General features: G+C 46.2%; 1 protein-coding gene across 2 annotated transcripts in view; it reads left to right on the top strand.

Moving 5' to 3' along the window:
* The window catches only part of ANO2 (anoctamin 2), a 1,601,761-nt gene that overhangs the window by 1,268,023 nt on the left and 310,266 nt on the right, over positions 1-23,472 (top strand). The gene's annotated exons all lie outside the window — the stretch shown is intronic.

Here is a 23,472-nt window from a genome sequence, read left to right as displayed (position 1 = left end):
GCCATAAGTCTGCACGTTTGGTTGCTGAGTGAACAGAAGAAACAAAAGCATTGTCAAGTCTATGATTGTGACAGACATTGTACCACCACGCTTTGAAGGAAATATTGGTCGCATTTTTCCAATTAACCGTGATCTGCTGAAAAGCAATGGCAAATAGCAAATCAACAATACGAACATGCATATCTACATTGTCCCAACTAGGGGATAAACTACCCAAGAAAAGTTGAGTGAGAGAAAAGGGAATACAAGTGTGGAAGATAACATTGACTTGAGCCCATACCTGTAGCCAAAAATCATGCACATGTTTACAAAGAAATAGCATATGAGGTAGTGTAGCATTAGGAGAGCCACACGACCAGCAATTGTCTGAGGTACTGGGGAATCGCTTGTGTAGTGTGGAAGGAGTGTAAAGTAGTCTGTTATAAATAAAAAATAAGGATTGTGTCAAGGAAGCTGCTCTAGAAGTTTTACGGATTTTTGTCCAAATTTTATCCCATAAAGATACCGGCCAGGTTATTCCAAGATCCAATTCCCACTGAGATTCAACCTTGGATTTGGGTCTGGGGAGCTCGTGTGTATGAAGGTGCTTATAAATAGAGGATGCTTTGGGAGTAGTACGCAAGATAGAATGAAGTTGAGAAATGGGGGTAGACGAAGCAGGAGAGGGAGGAGAAACCGAGAGCCGCTTATAGACCTCCAAAACCGCAGTCTTGAGTAGAAGATACTTAGAGAGAAAGGATAAAGGCAAATCAAAGGAAGAACGAAGATCAGGAAAAGAGAGGAAGGTAGAACCAGAGAAGAGCTGCGAGATCCAAATCAATCCTCGGCTTCTCCAAGATTTCCAATAAAAGGGCTTGCAACCAATTAAGAGAAATTTATTATGCCAAATGGTAGAAGAAAGAAAATCAGTGACAGTTGTAGGGGGACCGGGTGTAGCAGACAGTAAAAGCTTAAGGGTGTATTTATGAATAGAAGTAGGGAGCAATGAGGGTTTGCGGGAAAAAGCAAGATATTCTGCGAAAGACAACGGAGAAAGGAGAGCGCGTTCAACCTTAGTCCAGGGAGGACAAGGAGAAGCGGGATCTTGCAACCAGAGGGAAGCTTGGCGTAACAAAAAGGCCTTCTGATAAGCAGGGAAGTCAGGGAAATTGACACCACCCTCAGAGGCGGGACGGATCAGTCTGGCAAGAGACATTCTGGGTTTTTTAGAATTCCATAAAAATAAAGATAACGTTGAGTTGACCTTTTTAAAGAATTTCAGTGGGATGGGTACAGGAATATAAGAAAGTGTATAAAGGATGATAGGGGAGAGCATCATTTTAATAGTGTCAAGACGACCCCACCAGGACAGGTATAAGGGATGCCACCTTACAGTGAGGTCAGCAATCTTCTGTGCGCATTTGGACATACATAAAGAGACAGTGTCCGAAACAGAGGGGGTGATATATAAACCCAGGTATTTGATATGGGAAGGACACCAAGTGAACTGAGAGTCGCTGAAGTCCTGTTTGAAAGTAAATTTGGTTAGGGGAAGGATCTCACATTTGTCATGGTTAAGTTTATACCCAGAAATAGAGGAGTAATTTCGGACTTCGTTCAGAAAAGCCGGAATAGATTCTGCAGGGTTAGATAGAAAAAGTAAAATATCATCCGCATAAGCAGCAAGTTTAATGTGAGAATCTGCAATCTGAAAACCACGAATAGCAGGGTTTTGACGCAATTTGGACAGGAACGGCTCTAAAGCAAGGTTGAAAAGAAAGGGGGACAAAGGGCAACCCTGGCGAACGCCTCAACCTAAATCAAAATAAGAGGAGATTTGACCATTCGCAAAGACAGCAGCTCTGGGGTGAGAATATAACAGGGAAACTAAGGAAATAAATCTAGGGCCAAAACCAAACCAGGTAAGGGTGTGAAAGAGATAGCGCCATTCGACCCGATTGAACGCCTTTTCGGCGTCAAGGGCAATCGCTGCCAGTGAGTGTTGACAACGGGAGGACTTTGACAGGATATTGAATAAAAGTCTGGTGTTGTCTGTAATATGTCGGCCCTTGACAAACCCAGATTGTTCTTCGTCTAGAAGATCGGGGAGAAGGTGATCTAATCGGATCGCTAGCGCTTTTGCGAAGAGTTTGTAGTCAATATTGACTAAGGATATGGGCCTGTAGTTTTTGCAATATTTTACATCTTTCCCAGGCTTAGGTATTAGGCAAATGTGGGCATTCGAAAAGGTCCCCGAAGAGGCGCCGCGATCAACAAAAGTGTGAAGAAGGGAATGAAGCCGTGGAATCAATAACTTAGAGAAATGGAGGTAAAATTCGACGGTAAAACCGTCAGGGCCAGGAGCTTTATTGGGTTTGAGATGTTGCAGTGCAGTGAACAATTCCTTTTGTGTGACGTCAGACTCTAAGGAGGAAAGATCAGGGGGAAAATTAGGTGGTGTGTGAATGGTGGAGAAAAAATTAGCAAGGGAGCTGGGAGAGGATTGAGTTTCAGATGTATATAAAGACTTATAAAAGCGTGAGAATTCAGAGAGAATATCTGCATCCGTGTGTTTCAAGGTGTCATCAGGGTCATAAACAGATTCAATATTTAACTTATTATGTTTGATCTTCAAATAATTAGCTAGGAGCTTCCCTGCTTTATTCCTTCCCCCATAGAATTTAGCAGAAGACTTCAGCAAGTACAGAGAGGCGTCCTCCGTGGACTTCTCATTGAATTTCATTTTGGCAGCAACAAGGGCATTCAAGCTGTCGGCAGAGTGAGATGTAAAGCTGTTTGGTGAAGCTACGCGCAGTCTTGCGTTTATCTGCCACATAACGAATAATAAAGTCACGTGCAGCTGCTTTAAAAGCATCCCAGATAATGTGATCAGGGAGGGCATCGTCTGTATTAATCAAAAAATATTCGTCAAAAAAGGAGGTAAAAGAGGTTGTAAACTTGGGATCGGCGAGGAGGGAGTTATTAAATCGCCATCTTCTGGGGGCATCAATTTTAGGAAGTATGTCAACACTAGTAAGAACAGGGGCATGATCGGAAAGTAGTATTGGGCCTATCTCAGAGTGTAGAAGTGATTGAGCGAGGCTGTGTGAGACAAAGATGTAATCAAGTCGTGACTGGGAATGGTGACAGGGAGAGTAAAAAGTGTACTCCCGTAACTTTGGATTACAAAGGCGCCAGGAGTCTACTAACTTATGCTGTGAAATAGCAAGGTTAAACAACTTGTGAGGTCTATTAGGAATGTGGGGGGTCGTGGACGCCCTATCGACAAAGGGGTCTAGAGGTTGATTACAATCCCCTGCCAAAATAAAATTATGGTCCACAAATTTTGTTAAAAGTGGAGAGAAATCAGTCCAAAAAGAAGGTTCACCCGTTGTTGGGCCGTATACATTGAGCAGAGAAATTGGAACACCTCTGAGTGACAGCTTGGCATAAACCCATCGACCAGAGGTATCCGATTCGTGAGTAAGGATCTGAAAGGGGAGAGACTTGCGACATAGGATTGCCACACCATTTCGTTTGCCGTCACCCTGTGAATAGAATAGTTCACCCACCCATCCACGTTTAAGCTTAGCAGATTCTACATCAGTTAAATGCGTTTCCTGGATAAATGCAATATCAACATTCAATTTGGCTAGATGTGATAAAATCCGTTGACGCTTAATCGGAGAGTTGATACCCTTCACATTCCATGACAATATATTCAATGACATAACAGTTGCTTAATTTCAAAAAAGATGAAAACCAGAACCAATGAAAGAAAAACCCATGAAAAGGAGAAGAGACAAAAAGAAAGAAGAAAAACCAATAAAGACATGCTGAGATAAAGGCTCAAGAATAGAAAATCGACAATGTGAGCAATAGCAAGGAGGAAAGAATGAAAGGCAACAGTGTCAAATTTAGCCAATGAATCTGAAGGTAAAAGAGGAATAAGCATAGTCAAAAGAAACAAAACAAGAACCAGCTCGACAGAAGGAGAATGGAGAATACTTACAAGGGGTAACTTAGGGAGGATACAATCAGGAACAGAGACAAGCAAGGACGGACGTGAAGACGGGGGAGGGAGGTAGGGCCAACTGGAGAAGGCAGGTACTCGGGGTCAGTGAGACGTCCAACCGGAGGAACAGGCGGAACGCAGAACATTGATCTGTGAAGGAGGAATGGTAATAAGGTTAGACAACAACAGGAGACAAAGTCATGGGACAGGTGATGATTGGAATATAAAAAGGAACCACGACATGAATAACAAACATTTCAATGAAAAGTAAGACCCAACAAGAGAAACATGCAAATTATAAGATCCATTAAATGAGAAAAACCAGCGAACATAAGAGCGAGGACATCATAATACAACTTCGGCAATAAGTCATGTTGGGAGAGAAGAAGAAGGTCCAGAAAGCTCCATGTCAGCATGGGCGCAGGAATTCAGGAAGCTTCGAAGGCGCGCAGGCTCCTCATAGGTGGTAGTCTTATTGTTGTAGGTGACTTTGAACAAACAAGGATGGAAGAGACCGTATCTGGCACCAATGGAGCGGAGGTCCGGTCTCATGTCCAAGAAGGCCTTACGACGATTCGCAGTGGCTCTGGCATAATCCTGCGCAAAGAACAAAGTGGAGCCCGACCATGCAAGACGAGGAGAAGCTCTGGCAGCTGAGAGGACTTTCAGCAGATCTGTGTATTCCAAAAAATACATTATTACCCCTCTGGGCTTTACTGATGAGGCTGAAGAGGAGTTAGCTCGACCAAGTCTGTGGGCGCGTTGGATGTTTAGAGAAGTATCCTCGGGCAAATGTAAAATCTTGGGGAGAAAAGACTTGAAGAAATTGACAGGATCGTTCCCCTCACAGCTCTCCACCAGGCCGTAAAGGCGGAGATTATTGCGTCTGTTGCGATTTTCCAAGTCCTCCACCTGCTTCTGGAGATACGAAATCTGCGTATGCATGTGGGTGACCTTGGGCGCAGAATCCTGAAGAGACGAGACATCACGCTCTACCAATGACACTCTTTCATCCATTGAGGCCCAGTTGTCAGTAAGGACTTGCAACTTTGCGTTGGTTTCTTCCATAAACGGGCGCAAGGCCCGTATCTCTTCAAGGATTAATTCCATCGAAATGACCGAGGAGGACTTGGGAGGCGAAGGCGGATATTTTTTCAATCTCTTCGGCGTCGTCTTCGTTGAAGATTGTGAGGAGGATTCCATGTTCGACGACACTTCACCAAAAGGGAGAGACTGAGAGGCTTCTAAATGGGCTAATTCCGTAAAAAGCTTGGAATTTTTAATGTAGTTGCGCTTGCAGACTTTGCCAGAACAGTCAGCCATCGACACGTCTGTAAAATGCAGGAACACCAAGAGCACACGTGCAAGCTGGGAGCAAAGCAAGTAATATTAGCCAGGAGAAACGAATTGGGGACCTAAAATGGCTGCCTGATATGAGGTAAATAAAGGAAGTCCATTAGGGTCATAAAAGAGTCATTATAATAAATAAAAAGTCACCTGTATGAGCTGGTGCATAACAATTATGCCGCTGGGGGTGCTAGAAGCATTATAATGTCACCATAACAGCTGGGGGCCATTGCGCGATGAAACGCGCTGCTGAGGAGAGTTTGAGCACAGCGAAAACAAAATGGCGGCCGCGGCCGAATCCGAGCCGCGACCGAGATAAAAATGAGCAGCCAGACTCCTGCAAAGCCGCCTCGATGGCGAAAAGGCACTCAGGGCATGCCTGACAGCATCCCACGACGGGATCCTCCTTTTGAAACTCCTGGGAGGAGCGCAAACCGCCTGCACACTCCGATGCGGGCGGAGCTCCTAACTCGGCGCCGCCATCCTCGTCGGGCGCCTAGCCACGCCCCCCAAGGGGATGTCTTCCTTGTGGCAAACAGAACATAACCAAACATTCTTTTTATTGTGCACTCGTAATAGGAGAACATCTTCGTCCAAATTAATCAATGCAGAACAAGAGAAAAACATATGTGCAAGTTCCATATAAAGTTGTGTTAATCTTGGACATGTATGTATCACATTAGGTAGCATTTTTACTTGTAGTAAGACGTACAATAAGATGTTTGATTGACTACCATCATATGTTAGTAATAGTGAATGTAGTTATTACTCAAGCTCCAGTCTATACATAATCATCTACCTTAATTCACTGTGTTGTACATTGTGCTCGTCAATTGAAATAAAGATATAGCAATTTTGCTTAAAATAACGAGAAAAGTATATATAGGTGGCTAGATAGCACAAATGGGTGTGTTGAGCTAAATAGTCTAATAATCTGCATATTCGTCTCAAGTTTTCAAAGTGGCTTTGCCATATACATTTCTTGAAGTTAGGGGATCGAATGGTTTTAAAGAGTCCTACTATGTTATGTTATGTTATGTTACATACATTTGTAATGCGCACTGCTGCCCCAGCTAAGGGGCGTCCAGGCGCATGGCAGGTAAAAATGCAACACCACAGGAAACACAACAGAAAGGAGGAAAGTGAATTTATTAAAACAAAAAGGTTTTTAAGGCTTTACGAAAGACTAAAAGATCATCTAGCAGTCGCAACTCTACAGGAAGGGAGTTCCAGAGCTCGGCTGCTCTGACCCGGAAAGAACGGCCACCAACCCGACACAGCCTGTATCGGGCAATCACAGTGAGTGCATGACCCATGGATCTCAGGGGCCGAGTAGGCACATACCAAGACAAAAGGTCCACAAGAATAGGGGGACCTACCCCCCTCAGAATCTTGAACGCCATACACAGCACTTTAAACTGAATTCTGGCCCTGATAGGCAGCCAGTGCAGTGATCTCAATGTGCTGGAGGCAGAACAAGTACGGGGTAGGCCAACAATAGCTCTCGCCGCAGCGTTCTGGACACGTTGGAGGCGGGTAACCTCAGCCACATTGGACCCTACCAGAAGAGAGCTGGCATAGTCCAGGCGAGATAACACTGTAGCCTGGACTATCAGCTGCCTGGTGCGATGGTCAAAGAACTTCAAAACAGGGCGAAGCGACCGTAAGATACCAAAGCAACAGGCCGCGATTTTCTTCGTGTGGCCAACGTAGCTGAGGGAGGGATCCATCCAAATGATTTGCAGGACCTAACTGTTGTGGTTTGCCAACCCAGGAAGAATGTCTGTCTCCCACCCAGTGGCTGTGCTCCCCTATGTGCTCCCTTGAGGGCAAACCACTGGCGGGTTTGCCCTCAGTGCCAGTTGGATGCTCTGATCTCACCAGGACATCTTTCGTCTCCCATCCCGACACTGCATCCGACACCATGGTCCATGCCATTTCCTGGCACTTCGACACCAGTGCTGAATCCATCGATGCCGTATGAGGCTAGAACCATCGCACTCTTAAACTCCAAATCAGCACCGGTCTGACCTCAATTGAAGCTTTACATGACAACAGGTGAGGCGCAGCTTTCCCCACTTGATCTGCAGCCCCCACAAGAGAGAACACGCATCCTACACTCCTTTTTCGGGACAGACTCGGACAATGATTAGGAAGTGGGTGGTAAGTTCGCTCGGCCCTATCAAGATGACAATTGGTATGATGACTTGCAGGAGGTTAGTGGTCTCGATACCTTCCCTGAAAAGGGTCTTCTCTTGCCCCCTGGTCCAGCTATGAGGTATCTGCTTCCTATGACATGGTAATGCGTAGGGCTGCTGAAATTCTTGACCTCCAGACTAATGTATTGAATAAAAGTCCTCCAGTGGGTCACATATTCTCTGAGCCCTTTTTACCATTGAATGAGGCACTAATGAATAATGTTTTGGGGGCTTTGGCCAAACCTTGCTCTGGCCCCCAAGTCAACAGACAAATAGCGAGATGTGATTGCCCTGCCACAGACAACCTTGTGTTCCTCTCTCAACATCTTTCCTCAAAAGTTTAGTTGTGCAGGCATTCACAAGCAGTTCTCACCCCAAAACTTTGCCAACCACTGTCTCCAATAGGAAGTCCAAATGAGTAGAGACATTTGTGAAGCAAGTTTTTTCTTCCACTAGCCTGGCTGTCCATTCAGCAAATTCCAGCCACCTCCTGGATTCCTGTTCCTGTGCTCTTTGGGACTCAGAGGCTTAAGTTATTTCTGCTATCCCTGAAGACCTCTGACCTGCCCTTTCCCAAGCAATCCAAGATAGTTGTGATGCAGCCAAATTCATAATTTGTTGTGCTTTGAACAACACTGATTCCATTACACAAGCTATTGGCACCAGTGTAGCCATTCGCTGCCATGTGTGGCTGCGATCAACAGGTTCTCAGGAGATGTCCAGTCTTCCCTAATGGACATACCCTTAAATGTGACTTGTCTGTTTGGGGACAAGGCTTAGAGCTATTTAAGGAGAGCAGAGCTAGTGTATGCTTTCTGGGCTTATCTGCCCTGCCTTGCTAACCACACCACCTTTATTTCTCCTTTATATAATTTGGTAGAGCTGTCCCGCATTGCATGTCTGTCCATCATAAGCGAGGAACCCAGCAGTTTTGAGGTTGAGGCCATGGTCCCCACCACCCCTCTGACCAAGTACAATAGATCACCCAGTCCACTGCCTCCCTGTGGCCCCACCTGCCAAATCCTTTTAGCATGCCCATAGGGGAGCACAGCCACTGGGTGGGAGACAGACATTCTTCCTGGGTTGGCAAACCACAACAGTTAGGTCCTGCAGATCATTTGTAGGGGATACACATATACACCTTACCCTTCCTCTCTGCTCTGCTGTGCCATCCACCATCTCCACAGTGAGTGACAGAGAACCACTTTTCTATTTTGCTGTAGAAAGTGCAAACCCTTTTAGTCAATGACCTGTTGAGAGGGTGCCAGTGCAAGAAGTTGAACATGTACCCTCTCAATATCTTCCTCTTGAAGGAGAAATTCAAAATGCACACCCTGCCTTGTGATTTTCGCCCTCGACCCTGGAGGCTAGACAGTGGCATTGGACCTGAAGGATCCCTTTTTCCATACACCTATCTTGCAAGCCATTCGGTGCTACCTGCAGTTTGAGGTGGAGCAGGAGCATTTACAGTTCACTGTGCTCCTCTTTGGTCTCACCAGCACGCCTTGGCTGTTCATGACAGTGATGGTGGTGGTGGCAGCAGCCCTTTGAAGGTAAGGGTGCCAGTCTTCCCCAACCTCAATGACTGGTTGTTAAAAGTGGGCTCACCTCAGTCAGTGGTCAACCACCTCCAGACTTCAGCAAACCTCCCATCATCTTTAGGGTTCACTATCACGTGCCAAAGTCACACCTGACTCCTCTTTCTTTGCGTCCCTTCTCCAGAGCCATTCTGGGTATGGTTCAGTTTTCGATATTCTATTCTATTCTAGAGCAGTGAATATTATAGTATCCAATATCAAAACATTCCTCAAGGGGCAGGCTCTCGGGTCTCAGAGCTGAGAGCTAATACTATAATATTCACTGCACTCTAGAATCTCGCCCCATAATGCTTTGCTTGGCCTTTGGTTGTCATTGTATTTTTGCCCATAACTTTGCTTGGGGTGGTCCTAGGAGGATGGGACCACCACCGAATCGTTCAGCATGATATGCTCTTTGTGTTCAAGGCATCTGCTTGCCCTTCCCCTAGGTTACGGGTGACCCCAAAATCATCACCTCTCTCATTGCCTGGTATTTTTCAGAGTTCACTTTTGTGAATTGGTTATATGCTTTTTAGCATGTAAAGGTAAAGTTGTTTTATCAAAGGTTGTAGGTACAGTAGCTAACTCTGCTATGTGGCGGAGTCTGAATCATTGCATGAATTCTGTGTTTTCAATGTAATGCATAGTTAATAAATCTCCACAGCCTCCGCTAGTGGAGCGGAGTTCATTGCCCACGGTTAATCCAGAGATGAGCAAGGTCTCTTCTGTGAAAGGGGAGAATCTTTGTTCATTCTCTTCGCTATCGCAGAGAACGTGTAATTTCACCAACTCTGTGCTTTGGAGTTTCCAAGGCGTCTCTCACTTGGAGATGTGTTCCATCTCGAGTGGAGCTCCGGACTCTTTTTTGCCTTTCCATCTATACCACTCCTGCCAAGAGTTCTCAAGAAGATCAGGACAGATTAGGCTTATGTCATCCTAGTGGCTACAAATTGGGTCTGGAGAGTAGGGTATACAGAACCTCTTGCCTTGAGCATAGGTCCTCCCATCAGGCTGCCCTCTGGGAGGATCTGCTGTTGCAACAGCAGGGCTGGGTTCAGCACCCCGGCGCCTCAATCTATTGTGCTTGGAGATTGAGTGGCAACAGATGAACACATTCGATCTTCCTCCAAAGGTGGTTGATATCACCTTGGAAGCCAGGCATCCCTTGAGTAAAACTGTAAGACCTGTCATAGCGACACATTTGTGGCTTGGTGTGGTACCCTGCAGAAAGGCCACCTCAAGGCCAAGTTGTCTGACCATTTGTCTTTTTTTAATCCCCGGCCTGGTAAGGATTCACTCTGGGTACAGTTAAAGGGTACCTTTATGCTCTTTCAGTTTTTTTGTGGTTGCCAGACTAGCCATCAATGTTTTAATCTCCAGTTTTTATGTGTTTTTTCAAAAGGATTGTTTGCTCACTCTCCTTTCGTCATGCCACAGTGAGAGCTTAACTTAGTCCTTATGTTTCTGACGTGTACTTCCTGCAAGTCACTCTACAGCTGCTCCTTGCAACCTCTCACCCCCCAGACTGTGCTCATCGCCATTACATCGGTGCGGCTGATGAGCTTCAAGTTCATTCTGTCAACCCTCCGTATACCACCTTCTTCCCAGGCAAACTGGTTCTGTGGATTCAAGCATACTTCCTAGTAAAAGTTGTGATGCTGTTCCTTGTTAGTCAAACCATCACCTGGCTGGGATTATCTGCTGTGCCTCAGCCCTCTAAGGAGGAGGGGGAGAAGAGACGTCTTTGCTTTGACCACAAGAGAGCACAGAGCTTTTACATAGTTCATACCAAAAAACACCCCTAGGACTATCAGCTCTTTGTGGGGTTGTCCGGAGCCAAAATAAGCAGGGCATTGCAGAAGAGCGCCATCTACCTTTGGATCATTCTCTGCATTAAGATCTACCACACAGTGACTAAAAATCAGCCTCCAAGAGCACTGTGTGCTCCTTCTGCTACGGCATTAGTACACAAAGTCCCTGTCTTTGACATTTGAAAGTAAGCTACATGGGAATCCCTCTATAAGTTAACACAGCACTATGTCTTGGCAGTCTAGTTCACTGAGAGGGACATTTTGCCTGCTCAATCCTGCAGGATTTTCTGGTTTCAATCCATCCACAGACCCACCACCAAATAGTTATTGCTTCGGTACTATGCCAAAGCTCAGGAATCTACAGCTAAAAATCTCTGTCAAAAGAACAAGTTACTTTCCTTTTCTCTTACTAGTAAAGACTCTATCTAGCCACAGATTCCTCACCGCCCTCTCATTCTCCCTGTACTGTGGTTAGAATCGGTCTGTTAATAAGATCCCCGGTCTCAGACACTGCACACTGGTCACATCAAAATGTATTGAAGCTCTGCGTCTAGGCTGTGGACAGTCTCCAAAGCAACTGACATTAGACCACAGCAGAGGCACTTACATAGGCTCCACATATTATTTACCGAGCAGAATGGCATCAGTGTGGAGCTGTATGGAGCTGTATGGCTTCACCTACCGATGTGCACAGGGACTGCTGAAAAGTTTCTGGATCCATTGTGTTGCCTGAGAAAATTTCAATGGGTGAGGAATGTGTGGCAAGATACCGTATCTATCAGAAAGACCGTTACCGGTAACTTGTTCATTAATTTCATAACAGGAGCATTCACAGAAGTTTGTAAGGGTTGCCATAGGTTGACTGGCAACTGCTAAGGTATGTGCTAAAATAAGCATATTATCTGCATATAATCATGGATGTGAATCCGTAACCACCAAAGTTTGTAATAGTCACCATACTATGAAGGATAATTACTGGGTATGTTTCAATTTAGCACAAGTGCAGTTTTTTAAGTGAGTCACATATATCTCAAATCAGTTTTTGGTCCATGTATAATTTGTTGCCTGTGCTGATTATATTGTTTGAGAATAACCTGTATATGAGAACTTTGAGAGCAACCACAAGCATTTTCTGCGCGTTCTGCAAATTGCATCTAAATACTGACTTCTTTAGGAGCAGCCAGATAGTCACAAAAAAGGCTAACTATCAAGGGTACGGCAGATAAACTGTGTATCTATATTTATTTACTTTATTTAATGATTTTTATTGAGTGCTGACTAGATCCGTAGGTATCAGAGCGCTTTACATAAGGTTCCACAAAATTACATAGTACATTAGATTTGGGTAACATCAGTTGCTAGAAAAAAATGTCAAGAGCATGGAAGCGAAGAAGGGTAAGGGGGCAGGGAAGGGGGGTAGGGGAAGATAGGACAGGGAGACGAAGGAATATCTGCCCGAAGACCAGCTGGGTAGGTGACGGCAGGGGGAGGGAGTCCAAATCCCATCTCCTCTTTAGCTATCAGGTAGCTCCACCGAGTAACGGCTAGAATGCTAGGTCCCTGTGGGAAAACATTAAAAGAGCAAAGAGGACGGGGTAAAAGGAGAGTAGAGAGGAAAGGGTAGGGTCAAGGGGTAGGAGAGAGAGAACGACAGAGAGACGAGGGAAAGTCTGCCCAAAGTCCGGCTGGGTAGGTGAGGGCGGAGGGGAAGTCTGCGGCCCATCTCCTCTATAGCTATCATGAAGCTCCACTGGGCATCGCCCAAAAATCAAGGTCTCCACGATCGCTCACAAGATGGGTAGGCCAGATAGGGGCTATGATTCGAGTTCTGTTCGAAGTCCAGATTTAGTCCCCGAGTAGTAGTACAGGGCGGAAGGGACCACTGAGGCAGCCATCTTGAGGTCATGTAAAGGGTTACATCCATGGTGTTACATACGTAATCATTCTCTAAGAAAGGGGGGTGCTTGATGTGCACGCTTACTGCAGGCATCACGTGTGGTGTGTGCAGGAATGCACTTTTGGCTGCATCGAAGGTGCTTTCTCCCCTGTGCCCCTCCACCGCTCGCTACAGAAGACGATGTGCTCCCGGGTCCCCTTCTTGCCGTCGGGGGCTGCTAGGAAGATGTCAATAGTCCAGCAAGATCAGACTTTCGTACCTGCAGCTGCCACGTCCATAGTCGCCACAAATCGTATCACATAGCTAGGCGCGGGTTGAGACCCCAGTCAAGGACTGGTCTCATGGGACGCTGTGAGTCAAGCACGTGTCCCCCTACCCCTCCAGCTGCAACCGTACCTCAGAAGCAGCCGCAGGTCACGATAAAAGTCCGGTCTCGTGGAGCGCTGCAGGTCTGGCTCATGTACCCCTCCTCCTTCAGTTGTGACTGGTTCGGGCCCCAGTGAAAGTCTGGTCTTTTGGGATGCAGCAGGTCAGGTTCATGCACCCCTCCCCCTCCAGCCGCACCCGTAACTCAGTGGCAGTGCGGGCAAACGAGTGGCACAATGCACGGTAATCTCCCGGGGGGGGGGGGTCAGCCGATAAGTCAGGGTGTGGGCAGAGTGTTGGGGGCGTTTCTAGATGGAAAAAGACGGAGGTCAGCGGCATCCTGGAGCACTTCTTTCGGGCCCGGGAGTGTTCTCAAAGCTCCCCGAGCAACGGGCGCCATCTTTGCATCTTCACTGGCACGGAAAGTCACGGCTCATTACTCAGCAAAGCCGGAACTGAGAAAGGCGATATTGATCTTCAAATGATCAGCCTGCAATCCGGTAGCTGAGTCGTTGTTACGGGAGGAATAACAGTGCGGCGGAATGTCGATCCGGAGGCTGGTAAGATGGTTCACCGATGAGCATCCGCTTCAAGCAGCCATCATATTTGCAAGCAAAATTACATCTTACTTGGTATACTTGTTTTTATTTTCATTGCTAAATTATTAAAAGTTGTATATGTGGTTTGCAATTGAATATTGCCTCAATTATTAATTAAAACATACTCCATTATGAGGAATCTATGAAACAGTTTGCTAGAAAGGAGCGTCTCTTTCTTTGGAGAATCTGTTGCACCAGTTCAACATAAAATAATGTGTTAAACTAGCATGTAGAAAAGCTGGTGCCCATCACATGCAGTGTGTACCACTTAGATGCTATTAGGAAAACCGCCAGTTCCTTTAAATCATAAACATTGATTTCATGTTGCATGAAGTATACTTTAGAATGCTGCACATTTCTTTTATTCATTGTAAAATATTTTTGTATGAGATTAGATTATGTAAATACAGAAACATTTAAACTCCGAAATATGTTTACTCTGTAAGGGTTTTACTCTAAAGCTTTTTTCCTCTAACAATTTTTGTGTGCTTTGATTTGTTTGTAAAGTTGTCCTAAATAAATACTATGAAATAGAAATCATTACACATTGGCACAGCTAATCAGCATATAATTAGTCTGATGCCACCTAGCTAATTTTATTTGGGGGGGTCCCCGACAGACTTTTCCCACTCTGCTTTGTGCTAGATCTTTAGGAAGTGATACTAGGAGATGTTAGAATGCTTTTGTGATAGACTTCGCTGAACTGGTTGATAGTGAGTGGAGCTGGAAGTTAGAACACAGCTCTGGCTAACATATTAGAAAGTCCACCATTTGAATATTTCTTACAAAACACACTGCAGTTTCCAATTCTTCATGTTATCTCGACGGGGCAGAAAATATATAGTATACACCAATGACAAACTATGTATTTCTTTTAAAACTATGTCCTATATTTTACATGGGCAACCAGACGGAATGCATGCTCTCATTGTAAAATGGGAGGTGCAGTTCATCCATGCACCCTGTGGCAGGCACCTTAAGGTGCCTGCCACAAGGTCCAGGGATCAACAGGGGGGCACCATAGGTGCCCCATCGGCCTCCCACAAGAGGTCGTGCTCCAAAAGGGGCCCTGCTGGGGGCCCCCGAGCATGTTTTCCATCATGGTTTCCATGGTGAATAGACCGGCATGAAAACCATGTCGAAAACCGTCATCGTAATCTCAAGGGCGGAAAAGCCCACTCTTGAGAGTACTGATGGCATTCCGACTGACCGATGGGCTCTCGAAGCCCATCGGATGCCAGCCGGAGTGGCTGGTCAGATTCGTTTAAGACCGCCTGTAGGAAAGTGGGTTTATGTTGCAGTATCCACCCCCACTTTTTGCCAGACTACAGATGCACTTTTACTTGTTGTGCACTGCGTCCCTCCAATCAGGTTCCCAGGGCCTGTGTTCGTTCCCCAAAACAAACCCAATTGGCATCTCTGGCCACAGGTCAGTCCCTGGTAAATGGTACCAAATGTACCCAGGGCACTGTGACCAGAGAAGGCCTCTAAGGGCTGGCAGCACTTATTGTGCCACCCTTAGAGGTCCCGTACCACTACACTCACATACTGCCTTTGCAGGCTGCGTGTTTTGGTGCAGAACAAAGTGAAGAGTCAACATGGCACACATCCCTGTGTGCCATGCCTACAACCCACTTCCCTGGCATAGATCAGTCACCCCTCTCGATGGTTGCACTATACAAGTGGTGAGGGTACAGGTGTATGAGCCCTGTACCCCTACAGTGTCTAAGTCTTAGACATTGTAAGTGCAGTGCTGCCATTAAGAGTATATGGTGCTGGGAGTTTGTCATTACGTACTCAACAGCACCATAATGGCTACAATGAAAACTGAGACGTTTGGTATCAAAATTTTCAGCACATTAAACCCACACTGATGCCAGTGTGGGATTTAATGAAAAATGCACACAGAGGGCATCTCAGAGATGCCCACCGAAAACTAACCCACCTCTAGTGTCCCGACTGAGTGGCTGCTTAGGCTGCCATCAACAGACATGTTTCTGGACCCTTGGGTCGAGAGCCTGCTGCTCTCGGGGGGCCTGAAACAATGTACATCCTGGGGAGAGGTGCCAAGTCTTCTCCCCCAGGATGGGCAGGGTTCACGAAGGGGAAGCTTCAATGGCTTGTCGCCTTTGTGAGCTTCCCCAGACCACTTGCTACTCTCAGCAACTGGTCCCGACTGGTTCAGGTGGGGGAGGCGAGGTGAAGCACAACTCCGAGTCCCCGCCTTCTTGAGGATGGGGGACCCAGCCAACCAGGGACAGGCTCCTGCCCCCCTCTGGAGGGTGGTGCAATAGGGGGTGTACCCACCCCAGGGAAGGGACCCTGCCCTCTACCTACCTGTAACACCCCTAAATCTAGTATTTAGGGGTCACCCTGAACCTTGCTTCCTCAGATCCAGCCTGACAACAAGAAGAAAAGAAGAAGAAGAAGGACCGGACAGCCGTGCAGCCAGCTAACAAGAGGAAGACGCCCACTGACTTGGCCCCAGCCCTACAGGCCTGCCTCCCCTCGAACCTGCTCCTGCGAAACCTCAGTGTGTCCTGCAGCCAGCAACCTCAAAACCCCCAGAGGACCTGCCTGTCTTCACTTCCAAAGACTGCTTCTCCCGTGAACACCGGATTTATTCAACTGCAACCTCAGGCAGCCAACTCTGCACCTGCTGAACCTGGCCCGAGCTCAAGTGGAAAAACACCACAAGGAGCACACCCCGGCAAACCTGAACTGAGATCCGGCAACCCCTGACCTGCCTCAAGCCTCCAGCCGACGCCTGCAGTCTAAATTCAGAAGGCCACCCTAACCGCGAACAGGAGCTGGTAGGAAGCTTCGACCCCAAAAGGCACCCCTGCACCCGACGCCCCTCGGCCTTGTGTGCCCAAACCGACGGTGCCTAACCAGCCCCTAACTTCCCAACTTACCCCTCGAAGTGGTGGTCGCACCCAGAAGTCCTTCGTCTCCCTGCCTGCAAAGCTTTTGCAATCTGGAGGTTCTCCATTGAAAACAATAGGGTGCCCGACGTCGAAACAGCACTCTGCACCCGTCCACCTCAGTGCCGCTGAGGGTGCACCTTTTGTGCTACTTAGTTTCCCCATTTGCTCTGACGTAAACCCTAGGAGCTTTACTCCCACAACCCAGTGGCCTGCTTGCCAGCAGCCACCGACCGGAGGCCCTATGTACCCCATTGGATAACATTGGACCTCGACACTCTGCACCCGGCCGCCCTAGTGCCGCTGAGGGTGTAACAAGAGTGCATCACTGACCCTGGGGGACCCCTGAGTCTAACCCCAGAACCTTAACTCCCACAGTTGATAACTTACCTGTGATCCTATAACCTGTTTTCCCTCCGTAGGATAACATTGACAATTTTCTTCCAAAAAGTTTCAAAGTGTGGAGTTTTGAAATCTAAAAATATTCTTTAAAAATCGCACGAATAACCAAAACGTATTTACTTACCTGTTTGCAGGGAATGTCCCAGTGCTGAATCTGGGTATCCAGCACTGAGTTAGAAAAGTAACGGAAAAAGTAACTTACCTGCAATTTACTGAAAAAGCCTATTCATTTCAATGTACTGTATTTGCTAAGTATTGCAACCTACTGCATCCCCTGTAAATCACACAAAGTACAATTCCTATTGCATTTTTAAACTGTTCTACAATCAGCAACTTATTACTGTAAAGTATTTAATGCTTACCTGTGCCAGGCTTGCTTGGTTCTAAAAATAAAACAACAGTATATTTTTTATACAAAAACAATTGTCCTAGAGTTCAGTTCTTGAGTGTGTGAATTCATTTTCTGACTGAGTGTGTACATCAAATGCTTAACACTGTCCTCTGATACTGCCTTACTGCTTTACCACTCTACCACAAATAGAGAGTAAGGTTCTATCTAACTTTAACCTCTGCCTACCTCTGGGGTCATCTGGACTCTATACACACTATACCTCATTTTGTTGTAGTATATATAGAGCCAGTTTCCTACACCGCCTCCATCATGATGAGGCGTTGTAAATGAATCTGAGTTGCCGATTATGATGCAGCCGAAAAGGCGGCATCGTATTTAGCCCCTTAATGACTAACTGCACTAGCATTCTTTTACTTATGTAGATTCTTTTTATTCAAAGGCTATCTGTGAATACTCTTATCAGCCTGCCATCAGGAGGTGCTCACGAGGGCCCTGTGGGGTCCTGCCTTTACACCAATTTATCTCAAAACTCTCTCCACCACATTGCACAACTTGCTACACAAAATACTGCAGTCCTGATTTACACAACACCATCCTGATACGTTGTGATCCATGCAGTTCCTTCTGCTCTCAAACCTTGCCTGCATGTTGTACTGTAGGTGGAGCTCTGTTCCTTACATGGTTCCTGGTTGCTACGAACATACCAACCCACATATACATGCTTTCTGGACTTTTCTCACTCCATTACTAGTGTCCATATTTCCATTTTGTGCCCTCTGTCTTTCTTGTCTTTTCCTTTCCAAATCCCAGAGTAGCCTTCTGTTCATTAGTAGATCTCTGATTTCTAGTACCTGTTAAGTTGCTTACAATTGGTTGGGTCCCTGTAGCCATTCTCCTCCGCTGAGCATCCATCTAATTCTAACCTGTAAGCCCATTTCTCAGGGTTCTCATGAACCTTTGCTGTTTTGCGGCCTTGCATTAAGGATTCCTCCTAATATCTGCGTGTGTTGAGCGTTACTTATTACTTGATTTACCCATTGCCTGTATTGCCACTATAATTCCCCTGTTATTTTCCATTGTTACTGTTTTTGGCAGTACTGACCTTGTTTATGTACAGATTTTTTTGCCATATTTCAGTTTTCCTTGATCTGTGCACAGTCAGTTTTGTTCTTGTTTCTTAGTATCTGACCCACTTTTCCATAAGCCAAGTTCTGTATTCAGTTCTTCTTCCTTCATTCCTGTTATCATCTCTTTAACTTAAATTGAAACTTTTGTTATTTTTTACCAATTGGTGCCAATGGGTTCTGAGGCTTTGTGGCTTTTGAATAGAGACTCACTCGGTTATCTTCTTCATAAGAGATTTTGGTGTCTTGGTGGCAAGGACCAGGAGATTCACCACAGCAAGGGGAGTCAGGGCAGGCCTGGAGCAACCAGGGGAGCCCAAATAAAGCAAAGTTGACCCTCAAGTGGACCCATAGGCCGAAGGCAGCGGAGTCGCGAGAGGACCTCAGGTGGTTTCACAGGATACCAGCTAGCAGGGCATAGAGTGTGAGGATGCCGGAGTCCTTCTCAGAAACATGCGCTGGGCTACAATTGGCCCAATGCATGGAATTGTTGCACGACAACAAGCATGTGCAGCTGCAAATAAACGCGGTGCACAGGGGTACGGGTATATGGTCCCCACAAGGGATATCCACCTCAAACTCAGTGAGCGGGCAGCTCAACCTCAGAGACCTTCAGAAACCCACATCCTGTGTTGCTGGAGTCTTCGGAGTCCACAAGAGCTCTGGAGCAGCAAACCGGTCAGATGTGTTACAGTGCCTGCGTTTGCAGGGGAGTGACTCCTTCACACCAAGGGAGATTCTTCTGTTGTCTTGGAGGTCCACAGGGTCCAGCATGGAGCCTGTATGGATCACGGACAGTGGCGAGACTGGGGACGGCAAAGGAAGACGAAGTCGAGCCCAAGGGAGGTCCAGCAAAGTCCAGCGTTTCCAGACGGTCGAAGTGTGGTGGTATCTTCTTGCAGAACCTTGTCCACGTAAAATCTAATGTTACTGGTGTGGAGGTATGATTCCAAGGTGTTTGAGCCAAACACGACATATTTTGTTGCAGTTGTTTTTGAGATAGCATTTACCGCGAGGTTTTAATGCACCTCTATCTCTATGTCTGGCAGTATCATGTACAGCCCGGGAGAATGGTCTCCGAAGACTGCAGAGGGGCCTTGCTCATGCAGGAGCACCTTCTCACATAAAACCCAGAACCCTGCCTTCAGGATTGTTAACTGCAAAAACAGCAGTTGATGGACAGAATGCAGAACAATGTTATACATTCCCCCCAGTACAGAGAACTGGGCCTAAATCCATTGTTCTTTTGCTCACCATGCCATTCCAGTTTGAACCCAGCCATATGCAAATCAGTATTGACCCTGTGCCTCTTGGGAACAGTCCAGCCCGAACTGCCAAGCCAGGTCCTCCCTGGACTGGAATCAAGCATCCTAGGACCGGTTTCAGGGTTTCACCCATCTTCAACCAGGATAGCTTGATTCCAGTGGCATGGAGAGCACGGGACCCATGGGACTGGGGGTGAATGTTTTGATTTGTTCTGCATTCTGTCCATCAATTGTGTGTCTTTTGCTTTCTCGCCCTAAGTGTTCTAGGTATGCCCAGACGTGGGTCCTGGGGTCACTGTCCCACTGGATTCAAGCTATCCTGGCTGAAGAGGGGTGAAACCCTGAAACCGGTCCTAGGATGCTTGTTTCCGGTCCAGGGAGGAGCAAAAGAATGATGGATTTAACCCAGATCTCTTGACTGGGGGTGAATGTTTTGATTTGTTCTGCATTCTGTCCATCAATTGTGTGTCTTTTGCCTTCAGGATTGTTAAGGCCTGCTATAGTGGTGACTTATAAGATTTTAAGTGTAGTGATATATATAGATATAGTGATCCTATATCTCCCGTAAGTGGTGCAAGCACCAGTTTACACAGGCTGCAGTAGCAGACATGAGGTTCCATTTTGCATGGCCTCTCATGGGTGACATAATACATGCTTCAGCCCATGGGAGGCCTCTGGAGTACCTATGGCCTGGGTACATGAGTACCATATTCCAGGGACTGATAAGGGTACCCCAGTATCCAATCTGGAGTTGCACTAAAGTACATACATGTCAATTTACAGGAAAAAGCAGGTAGGGTGGGGTCCTGAATAGCAGGATCCCAGCCAGACTAGTCCAAACAGTGGGTGCAAAAAGTGGGGGTAACCATAAGAAGCAGATCCTACTTTCCTGAGTTCCAAATTACTCTAATATTCAGCTTCAGTCCTGTCCACCTCCTTTTAAGTTTGTAGGTATTCCCTTGTGTGCAGTGCTTACTTTGTATAACAATAAGTGCCAGGGCCCTCGTCAGGAGGCTACTGCAGCTCACACTACCCATTGCCTCTGCCAGTGCTGCCAACGACAGTATCAAAACAACTTCTAACAATCACACTCCTACAAGAGTGACAATTCAAACTGTTCCAGGCCCAATCGCCATAAGAATAGCTTGGACGCAAGGTATTTGGTCATTTGTAATGTATTTTGAATTAATAAACAACTATTGTTGTGCTAATCTCTAAATCAGGAAAACAGAGTCACCTTGTGACACACAGCCATAAGTGTAGCTGTTGACGATTAAGTGATGGTGCCAAGCACCAGAAACCACTGACACAAATTAAGCACTGCTTATGTGGGCTAAACCCCTCCTCTTGAACCCTCTTGTCCTCTCAGGTCACTGCAGAGAGCAAGCTCTTCCTATTAGTCTTTGAAGTTCTGGTCTTAGCAGGTTACCTAATTCTAGTTGTTCAGAAGATTGATCAAAGTCCCTGTCACACATCAGAAAGGTTACTCACAACACATCCCATCCCTCACATAAATGACCTTTCCAATAGTTTCCATCTGATGAAAAAGCTACACATACCTTGTCTGTCTTATTTTATTTCTGAAGAACGGGTCAGCATGACATGGAATAATAAAATTTGTATCTGTGAAATCTTTATTTAAACTTTGGTGGCCCAATAAATGTTATCAGAGCCTAAACTTTCTACCTAATGAAAATGAATCCCCCTTCATGCTACTTACAGAGCAGTTTTTAATTGCAGTTGTTCTGTATGCGTTTTAACATTCATTCCATGTAACTCATTTGTAAGTACAAGTAGATTTTTTAACCCAGAATATTTCTAAAATAAATGATTATTAAGTCATGCATTGTGTTTTCAGAAATTACTATTTCTTAATTTCTTTTTTTATCTGTCTGTTGGTTTTCCCTTCATAACAGTTAGAAATGGGATTCCTGGTTGGCTGAAGTATGCTTCCAGGATAGGCAGGAACCACCACTCTAGTCAGGGTAAGCAGGATACACAATACGATAACCTGTGCTAACCCTCTGGTAGCTTGGTACAGAGCAGTCAGGCTTATCTACAAAGGCAATGTGTAAAGTATTTGTGCAACGCACACAGTAACAGAATGAATACACGACCAAAAATCTACACACAGCTTTACATAAATAGAGAATATGTAACTGAGCAAAATGAGACCAAAACGGCACAAATCCAATCAGTAGAAGTCGAGATATGATCTTTTAAAGATTAAATACACAAATTGTGCTTAGAAGTCACTAGCGATCAAAAGGTTACTTGAGGTCACGAGGGACCAGTGCAAATCCAAAGTTCAGGCCAACTGCAATGAAGGATAGGCCAGCTACAGGACCCACGTAGGGCCTGCTAAGAAACTATCTTGGGTGGAGCAAAACGTTGACATTGAGAGCTCGAATTGTCGATCTTTTCCTCACAATCGTGCTGCTGTATTGTCCTTGAGCTTCTCTGAAGTGAAGGCAATGAGTAGTTTTTGAGCCACACAGAGCATCATCATCGAGCCTCACAGGCTGTGGAACCGCTGTCATTGTGCAGCCACCTCATTGGCGTCGAAGGGCGTTGTGGAGGAATTTCAATGTGTTTTTTTTTAATGAAAACAGATGCAGAACCCATTTCTGAGGCTCAGAGCTTGAAGGGGGCACCTCGGGCAAGGGGTATGAATCACGTCTGTGAACCAGAAGAACCAGCTGAGTTGTAGGATGTCTTTTGTGTCCCTGAGACTTCAGAAGGTCAGCAAGCCCTTGGAGATCACTTGGAGAAAAGGCAGAGTCCTTCCAGCTGAGTCATGGAGCAGCAGGGCAACTAGAAGAAAAGCAGTCCTTGCAGAAAAGCAGTCCAGTTGAGTCCTTTAAGCAGCACAGCAGTCCTATTGATAGAGGTTCAGTTCAAGATCCAGAAGTGTCTTCTTTTAGAAGGCCAGATACTCATAAGTGCTTTTGATGTAGGCGGTAACTTCAAAGGAATTCTCTGAAATGCACATGGATCACTTTCAACCCAGTTCTGTCTGCAAGGCTACCTGTGGGGGGGGGGGGGGGTAAACCAGTACTTTGTGTGGGGTCTGGTCACTACCTATTAAAGTGTAAGTGGCAGCCCCTCCCATTCCTCCCAGCCCAGGAATACCAATCAGAATGCAGATTAATTCAGATGAGTGCTGAGAATGCAGATGAGCCTCACCTTCCCGTGTTTGTGGTTGTTTAGAGGGAATGCGCAATGTACAGCTGTCACCCAGCCCAGACATGTATTGGAGACAGGCTGCATGCACAAAGAGAAGCAACGTTTAGAGCAGAGAAATGTCCACTTTCTAATAGTGCGAAAGAAACAATTGATGGACGGAATTCTGGACAATGCAAACATTCACCCCCAGTCACAAGGATCTGGGTTTAATCCATCATTCTTTTGCTCACTACACCACCCCAGTTTGGACCCAGCAATATGTAAAACAGTCTTGACCCTGTCCCTTGTGGGAACAGTGCAGCCCGAACTGCCAAGTCAGGTCCTCCCTGGACCGGAAACAAGCATCATGGGACCAGTTTGAGGGCATCACCCTTCATCAGCCAGGCTAGCTTGAATCCAGAGGTGTCGCGAGCACGGGACCCACGTCTGG

The sequence above is a fragment of the Triturus cristatus genome, chromosome 4_1 (assembly GCF_964204655.1).
Source record: "Triturus cristatus chromosome 4_1, aTriCri1.1, whole genome shotgun sequence".
NCBI classification, from domain to species: Eukaryota; Metazoa; Chordata; class Amphibia; order Caudata; family Salamandridae; genus Triturus; species Triturus cristatus.
The sequence above is the reverse complement of the archived record's forward strand: the minus strand, read 5'-3'. Positions and strand labels throughout refer to the sequence as shown.